The sequence below is a fragment of the Musa acuminata genome, chromosome BXJ1-11 (genome assembly GCF_036884655.1).
Source record: "Musa acuminata AAA Group cultivar baxijiao chromosome BXJ1-11, Cavendish_Baxijiao_AAA, whole genome shotgun sequence".
NCBI classification, from domain to species: Eukaryota; Viridiplantae; Streptophyta; class Magnoliopsida; order Zingiberales; family Musaceae; genus Musa; species Musa acuminata.
In genome coordinates, this window is record NC_088337.1 from 24,250,044 (window position 1) to 24,258,317 (window position 8,274).

Here is an 8,274-nt window from a genome sequence, read left to right on the forward strand (position 1 = left end):
GCTAAAGAGACAATTTTGCCGATCGACCGATTCATCCATAAAGAGAGTCCCTTTTCGACTTAGGAAAGGATCCTTGGGATTTTGATATGGTAAGTTTCGAGATAAAATATGTTAGTGCCTAAACCTTAATCATCATTCTCGAAGCTAAATGTCAAAACCCCCAAGCTCGATTGGCCACTTAAGTAGTTTGCCTAAGGCATTGGGTTATGAGAGGATTTACCAAAGTGGCTATGGATAGTGTATGCTTCAAAATATGACCTATGCTTCAGAGCTACCATGATTAAGACATAAGGTAACTTTTTCAACAATTGGATATTTCAACTACACCTCGTTCAATATAAGGCGTAGATTAGTTTCTAAGTACCCCAAACCTCTCAAACAAGGAGCAAGTTGACAACAAAGGGGGTCAAGGGCTACTTGATAAGAGAAGCACTTGTCTTTGATTTTAGATGGGAAATAACTCGATCTTATGGTATGCAATATAGACCTCTATATTTCATTCACCAACATGAGCATCTTCATCTCTTCGAATGATTTTTATCTTCTCGGGATCACATTAATTCCTCTTTGAAAAATAATGAACTTGAGAAACATTTTCAAATTGATGCTAAATATATACTTAGTCAGATTTAGTTGTATCTTAAATTTTTTAAGATATGCAAAAGTTTCAACTAGGCCAACTAGATATAAATCGATTGCCATACTCTATATAATATGTTGTCCACGTAGGCTTTCATATTTCTATTGAATCTCGTATTTTGATGATGAAACTACTTGATATATGTTTATGATTTAATCTGCGTTTTGAGTGATGCAGGATGCCTCGATCAGGATGAGACAATTAAAGCAGGAAAATCATGTTGTGCTGGAGGAACATGTCAGAAGATTGGACGTCGGGCCGGTGGATCGGTCGACGTATCGACAGAAGGCTTCGGACTGTGGACTCGGGCATCGGGCCAAGAAGAGCGGGTATTGTGCCAAGGATATCGGAGTTGCGGAGCCAACTGGCCGATTGGGCAATAGGCCGCAGGAAAGGACGATGCGCCGAAGAATCGGACGAAGCGTCGAGGGACCAATGACATGCCGGACAACTTGGTTAATTGCTTAGGATTAATTGTCTCGATCGAAGTTTTGTTTACATGTGTAGGATTAACTACGATGAAAGTAAGACATGCAGTAGGAGTTGCGCCGGAGTCAAGACAATGATCACGTTGGGAGTTCGAGAGTTCGACGGAAGTTTGGACAGTCGTCGGAGGTTCTGCGGGAACAAATCCGAGAAGTCCATAAGCTTGCCAAAGAAGCTCGTCGGAACTCGCCAAGTGGATCGTCGCAAGTCCAGGAGTTTGCCGGAAGTCCGCAGGAGCATCACCAAGGGTTCATCGAATGATCGACGGAAGTTCGCGGGAAGCTCGCCGGAAGAAGCGATTGATGCGCCGGAGCAAGTTGCAGTAAACGTCTTAGAAAATATCGTAGTTAGCACAATGATTAAGTTGGAAATGAGAGGTGATCCCATTAACTTAATCTTGGGGCAATTGGGCCCCTAAAAAACCCAAATTGGGCCGAATGGATCAACCTATTCGGACCCTGATTACTGTGGGAGGTGCAACCGCCTCAGTCAGGAGGTGCAACCGCCTGAGCTCGGTCTTCGAGCTCTGGCAGGAGGTGCAACCACCCCTGACAGGAGGTGGCACCGCCCAGAGGCTCAGTCTTCGAGCTCTGCCAAGCGGTGCAACCGCTCCAGTCAGGAGGTGCAACCGCCTGATCCCGGAATTCCGGGAATTGACAGTTTTGAGCTCCAAATTTGAACTGGGTTGGGGCCTATAAATACCCCACCTATTCAGCACTGAAAGGGCAAGAACTAACACCGAAATCTTGATCCTTTTCTGTGATTCTTAGAGCTCAAAATTGATGTAAAGGACAAAAGTTCTTCTCCCTCTGTTCTTCCAAGTTCTGAGTTGTAAAGAGAGGAGAGAAAATTCTGTAAGGGTTGTCTCCTAAGCCCGTCAAAAGGAGTGAAACTGTAAAAGGGTGGTTGGCCTTCGCCTATTGAAGGAAGGCCTCTAGTTGACGTCAGTGACCTCGTCGGTGGAGGAAGCCAAAAGTGGAGTAGGTCAAGATTGACCGAACCACTCTAAATCTCGGTTTGCATTTACTTTGAGCATATTATCTTTACTGCAAACCTCCTCTGAAGCTTACTGCTTTCTGCGCATATACGATCGGGTTTCAAGCCTTGCACTTTCCAAATCAGCGTTTAGACGTAAATCTGCTTTTTCGTACGATCATCATATTTCAGATTGCGTTTACGTTTTGATTTCTACCATAACTGCAAACTGCCTTTATACCCTTGCTTAAACTGCATCTCGCCTAATCAAATGATTCACGAATCAGCATTTAGATGTAAATCAGTTTCTTCGTACGAACGTCGTATTTCAGTTTGCGCTTATATTCTGGTTTACATCATAACTGCAAACTGCCTTCATAGATTGACTTTAACATCATCTTGCTTGATCTTAAGTTAAAGTAATCTTAGAATCGGCTTTCACACAGAAATTGTTTTTATCATTCGAACGCAGTTTCGTTTTAATCACAGAAAGTTTTCCGCTGCACTAATTCACCCCCCCCTCTTAGTGCTCTTGATCCTAACAATTGGTATCAGAGCCCGGTTTTTCTCATTTCGGATTTACACCCGAGAGTAATGGCTCTTCATGGCTTTCAAGAGGGCTTATCGGTTTTTCGTCCACCGTTGTTTAACGGATTGGACTATACTTATTGGAAAACTCGAATGAGAGTTTTCTTGATTTCTATGAATTTGGATTTATGGAATATCATTGAAAATGGTTTTCAACTTCCCTCTAAACCGATGAACGAATGGTCGGATTTGGAGAAGAAGTATTTTTCTTTAAACGCAAAGGCTATGAATGCCTTATTTTGCGCTTTGGACAAAAATGAGTTCAATCGGATTTCTACGTGCGAAACGGCTTTTGACATTTGGCGAACACTTGAAATCACGCACGAGGGAACTAGTAGAGTCAAAGACTCGAAAGTTAACATTTTATTGCATGATTTTGAGCTTTTTCGAATGCAACCAAGCGAGACTATAGACGACATGTACACTCGTTTCACGTATGTCGTCAATAGTTTAAGAGCTCTTGGAAAATGTTTTTCGGATTTTGAACTCGTAAACAAGATTTTGCGTTCTCTTTCTAAGAAGTGGGATTCAAAAGTAATTGCAATACAAGAAGCTAAAAACCTAAACAACTTACCACTTGAAGAACTAATTGGTTCATTGATGACATATGAAATGGTGCACAATGCACATGATGAACATGATGAACAAAATCACCTTCCAAAGAACAGGAAGGATTTGGAACTCTGGACAAATGAATACCACTTGAGCGATGACTCAAGTGATGAGGACAATGATGAACTTGAACTTCGAACACTAAATCTTAATAAGTTTATTAAACAAAAATCTAAAATAAACAATAAACTTGAACGAAGGAAGAGGCCAAAGAAGAAGAACATAAAGTGGGATGAATCGAGCTCCTCCGAAGACGAGGAGAAAATCAAGAAAGGCGAGGTGGCAAACTACGCCTTAACGACATTCAACGATGAGGTAATTAAAACCCCCTTAATTTATTTCGAAATTACATGATGCTCTTCATAATGTATTTTCTTTTTTAGTATAGAATTAATTTTCCTGAAAATTTAATGTTTTTTTAAAAAAAAATTATGATCATGCTAGTAATTTCGAAAATGATAATATTGCATATTTTATGATAAACAAACAAAATGATTTTGATTGAAAATATGAAATCATGGTTAAGAAGTAATAATGTGTATCATGGTGATGTCCATTGTTATTTCTCGATTTTGAGTATATTAAATCATGTTTAATTTGAAGTTATGATTAATGAGTATATATTTTTGAAATTATGTATGATGATTCTTGATAATTATGGATTATCGATTTTCATGATAATAACAGTGGCTTTAAAAACTGATGCATGTTTGACATAAATAAAATAGGCATGGTTATATGAAATAGTGTAAGTGTCATGCTTGACGATTGTATACTCAATGATGCATAATGATGTAATAAAAACACTAAATATTTGGATACCATGATTTATGATTTTATGCATGAGATTTTAAAGTTATACATGATGATTTTTTGTGACTTATTGGTCTTGATGGTTTTATGATGAAATTCATTTTACGATCCTAAACGTTGATGCATGTTTTCATTTGACACAAATGAAAAGGCATGCTTACATGAAATCGATCACTTAAGATGAAACACTTAAAAAAGGGGGAAAAATATATTATCAATGAAATCATGAATCTATTTATGTTATAAATTTTATGAGCCATAAAAATGATTTTGATGATTTAAATTTGAAATGAGTTTTATCAAAATCATGATCATGATTTGTCAAATTGAATGAATTGAAAATAAATGTTTGTATCATGTTAGATGGTTTGACATATTGTGCATGATAAGTTATAAAGATGATTGAAACAATGATTGAAATAATAGGAATGATGATTTGGAATCATATAATAATGAGTTTATATGTTTTAAAAATATATATGATGATAATGATGCATGCAATGATGAAATATTCATGATAAAATAATTGTTTTGACATTCAAGACTTGAATTTTCATCAATGCTATTTACCTTTGTCATAATTTAGAAATTAACGTAAATGGTTTTCCCTTCTTTTTGACAATGACAAAGGGGGAGCAAAACATGCTTGAAAGCCAATTTGCTAGCTCATATAATTCAAAAAAAAAAGGAGAAAGAAAATAATTACACTTGTCAAAAGAAAAGGAATTGCTATCTTGAATATCACCAAGAAGTGCTATCTTACAAATCTCAAGATGCACAAATGCAAACACGCAAAATTTGTAATTTTGCACATCATTAAAATTTATGATGCTTTGGTGATTATGCATGTTCTAAAATGTTATAAGATTCACTAGCTTGCATGATGTAGAACTTGCTATATTGAACATCACCAAGGAATGATATCTTGCAGAAGCAAAAAGTTAACTTGCACATATAGCAAAACTTATATTTCAAGAATCAAGAGTTGCTTTCTTGAACATCTCAAAATTACTAGCTTGCGTGTCTTAAAATTGTAAACTTGCCATCGTACTACCATGATGATGAGCATGCCTTATCTTCATAATTGTATTTGAAAAACTATGGCAAAAATACGTCCTAATGATTGAACGTGTTAAAATTATTTTTTGAACTTTCTTGATTGAATGATCAAATCACTTGATTGGCATACTGATTTTACACAATTACATATTGGAAATTATGTGCTTGAATACAAAACTTCCATGATAACAAGCATGCTTTACCTTCATGATTGTAATTGAATATCTATAGCAAAACCTTGTCCGAATGCAAGAAAGAGTCAAATTTCATTCTCGAATTCTCTTGATCCGAACATATCAAGTTTACTCCCTTCCGAACTTAACAAGCATATGTCATATCAAGTTTAGTTCATATCATTGATTTTTGACATATGTAATCAACTAGCAAATACATCTCTCATACACATATCATGTGAAAAATATTTTTTGAGAAATGAATTTGATGAATATGGATGAAAGTGTTTTTACTTGCAAGGATTTATTTCACATACATATTTTGATCCTTGTAAAAATGAAGCATGATTTAATCTCTCATCGATTCTAACTTCACTCGAAGTAAACTCACAAATAGCATGTATCACGAATAGTCTTCCTCCTTCATGCAAAAAGATAATAACAGATAAAAAAGGAAGAAGTTTTCAAAGCTATCTCCATGTCATGTTTTCCTTGAGATGTTTGTATAATTGATATCCTATCACTCACTGTTGGAAAATGACATGAACCTAGTTATGACATGAATAATTATAAGCACTTATGCTTAAAATTTGCTTATATCGTTCTCCGTTTTGTTGATGACAAAGGGGGAGAAATATATGAATTGATGCTATGATTGCCAAACTTGCATTATGCCATGTTTGCATCATGCGTTAAGATATCAAGAACTTGTATCGTAATTTTACGCGTTGATATCTTACCATGTGATGAAATGCTACAATTGATAAACACTTGAAATGTTTGCGTTATGATATCAAAAGCTTACATCGTAATTTTACATGTTTGATAATAGCAAACTTGCATGATGATAAAACATGATATTATGTTTTTCATGCAATGAGTTGAACCAATATCACAAACGCTTGATTGTGGTACTTCTCCTTTTTGTTGATGACAAAGAGGGAGAAGTATGATGTTATGCATAAGTTTATGCATAAGTTCATGATGACGTGTTGTAAGTATTCATGATGAATATTGCAATGACTTGAATTCAGTTTGAATTCAAGGTTTTATCAATATGGCATATTGATAGGGGGAGTTTGTTTAAACTCCGGGAGTTAAGTTTAACTCCGTCATCAAGTGGTTGTCATCATTAAAAAGGGGGAGATTGTTGAATCTCGTATTTTGATGATGAAACTACTCAATATATGTTTATGATTTAATCTGCGTTTTGAGTGACGCAGGATGCCTCGGTCAGGATGAGACAATTAAAGCAGGAAAATCATGTTGTGCCGGAGGAACATGTAAGAAGATTGGACGTCGGGCCGGTGGATCGATCGACGTATCGACAGAAGGCTTCGGGCCGTGGACTCGGGCATCGGGCCAAGAAGAGTGGGTATTGTGCCAAGGATATCGGAGTTGTGGAGCCAACTGGCTGATTGGGCAATAGGCCGCAGGAAAGGACGATGCGCCGAAGAATCGGACGAAGCGTCGAGGGACCAATGACATGCTGGACAACTTGGTTAATTGCTTAGGATTAATTGTCTCGATCAAAGTTTTGTTTACATGTGTAGGATTAACTACGATGAAAGTAAGACATGCAGTAGGAGTTGCGCCGGAGTCAAGACAATGATCACGTTGGGAGTTCGAGAGTTCGACGGAAGTTCGGACAGTCGTCGGAGGTTCTGCGGGAACAAATCCGAGAAGTCCATAAACTTGCCAAAGAAGCTCGTCGAAACTCGCCAAGTGGATCGTCGCAAGTCCAGGAGTTTGCCGGAAGTCCGCAGGAGCATCACCGAGGGTTCATCGGATGATCGACGGAAGTTCGCGGGAAGCTCGTCGGAAGAAGCGATTGACGCACCGGAGCAAGTTGTAGTAAACGTCTTAGAAAATATCGTAGTTAGCACAATGATTAAGTTGGAAATGGGAGGTGATCCCATTAACTTAATCTTGGGGCAATTGGGCCCCTAAAAAACCCAAATTGGGCCGAATGGATCAACCCATTCGGACCCTGATTGCTGTGGGAGGTGCAACCGCCCAGGCCAGGAGGTAGCACCGCCTAGGCTAAGTCTCCGAGTGAGACTGGGCAGTGCAACCGCCCCAGCCAGGAGGTGGCACCGCCTGGGCTCAGTCTCCGAGCAAGACTGGGCGGTGAAACCTCCCCTGATAGGAGGTGGCACCGCTTGAGCTCAGTCTTCGAGCTCTGCCAAGCGGTGCAACCGCCTTAGTCAGGAGGTGCAACCGCCTGAGCTCGGTCTTCGAGCTCTGGTAGGAGGTGCAACCGCCCCTGACAGGAGGTGGCACTGCCCAGAGGCTCAGTCTTCGAGCTCTGCCAAGCGGTGCAACCGCTCCAGTCAGGAGGTGCAACCGCCTGATCCCGGAATTCCGGGAATTGACAGTTTTGAGCTCCAAATTTGAACTGGGTTGGGGCCTATAAATACCCCACCCATTCAGCACTGAAAGGGCAAGAACTAACACCGAAATCTTGATCCTTTTCTGTGATTCTTAGAGCTCAAAATTGTTGTAAAGGCCAAAAGTTCTTCTCCCTCTGTTCTTCCAAGTTCTGAGTTGTAAAGAGAGGAGAGAAAATTCTGTAAGGGTTGTCTCCTAAGCCCGTCAAAAGGAGTGAAACTGTAAAAGGGTGGTTGGCCTTCGCCTATTGAAGGAAGGCCTCTAGTTGACGTCGGTGACCTTGTCGGTGGAGGAAGCCAAAAGTGGAGTAGGTCAAGATTGACCGAACCACTCTAAATCTCGGTTTGCATTTACTTTGAGCATATTATCTTTACTGCAAACCTCCTCTGAAGCTTACTGCTTTCTGCGCATATACGATCGGGTTTCAAGCCTTGCACTTTCCAAATCAGTGTTTAGACGTAAATCTGCTTTTTCGTACGATCATCATATTTCAGATTGCGTTTACGTTTTGATTTCTACCATAACTGCAAACTGCCT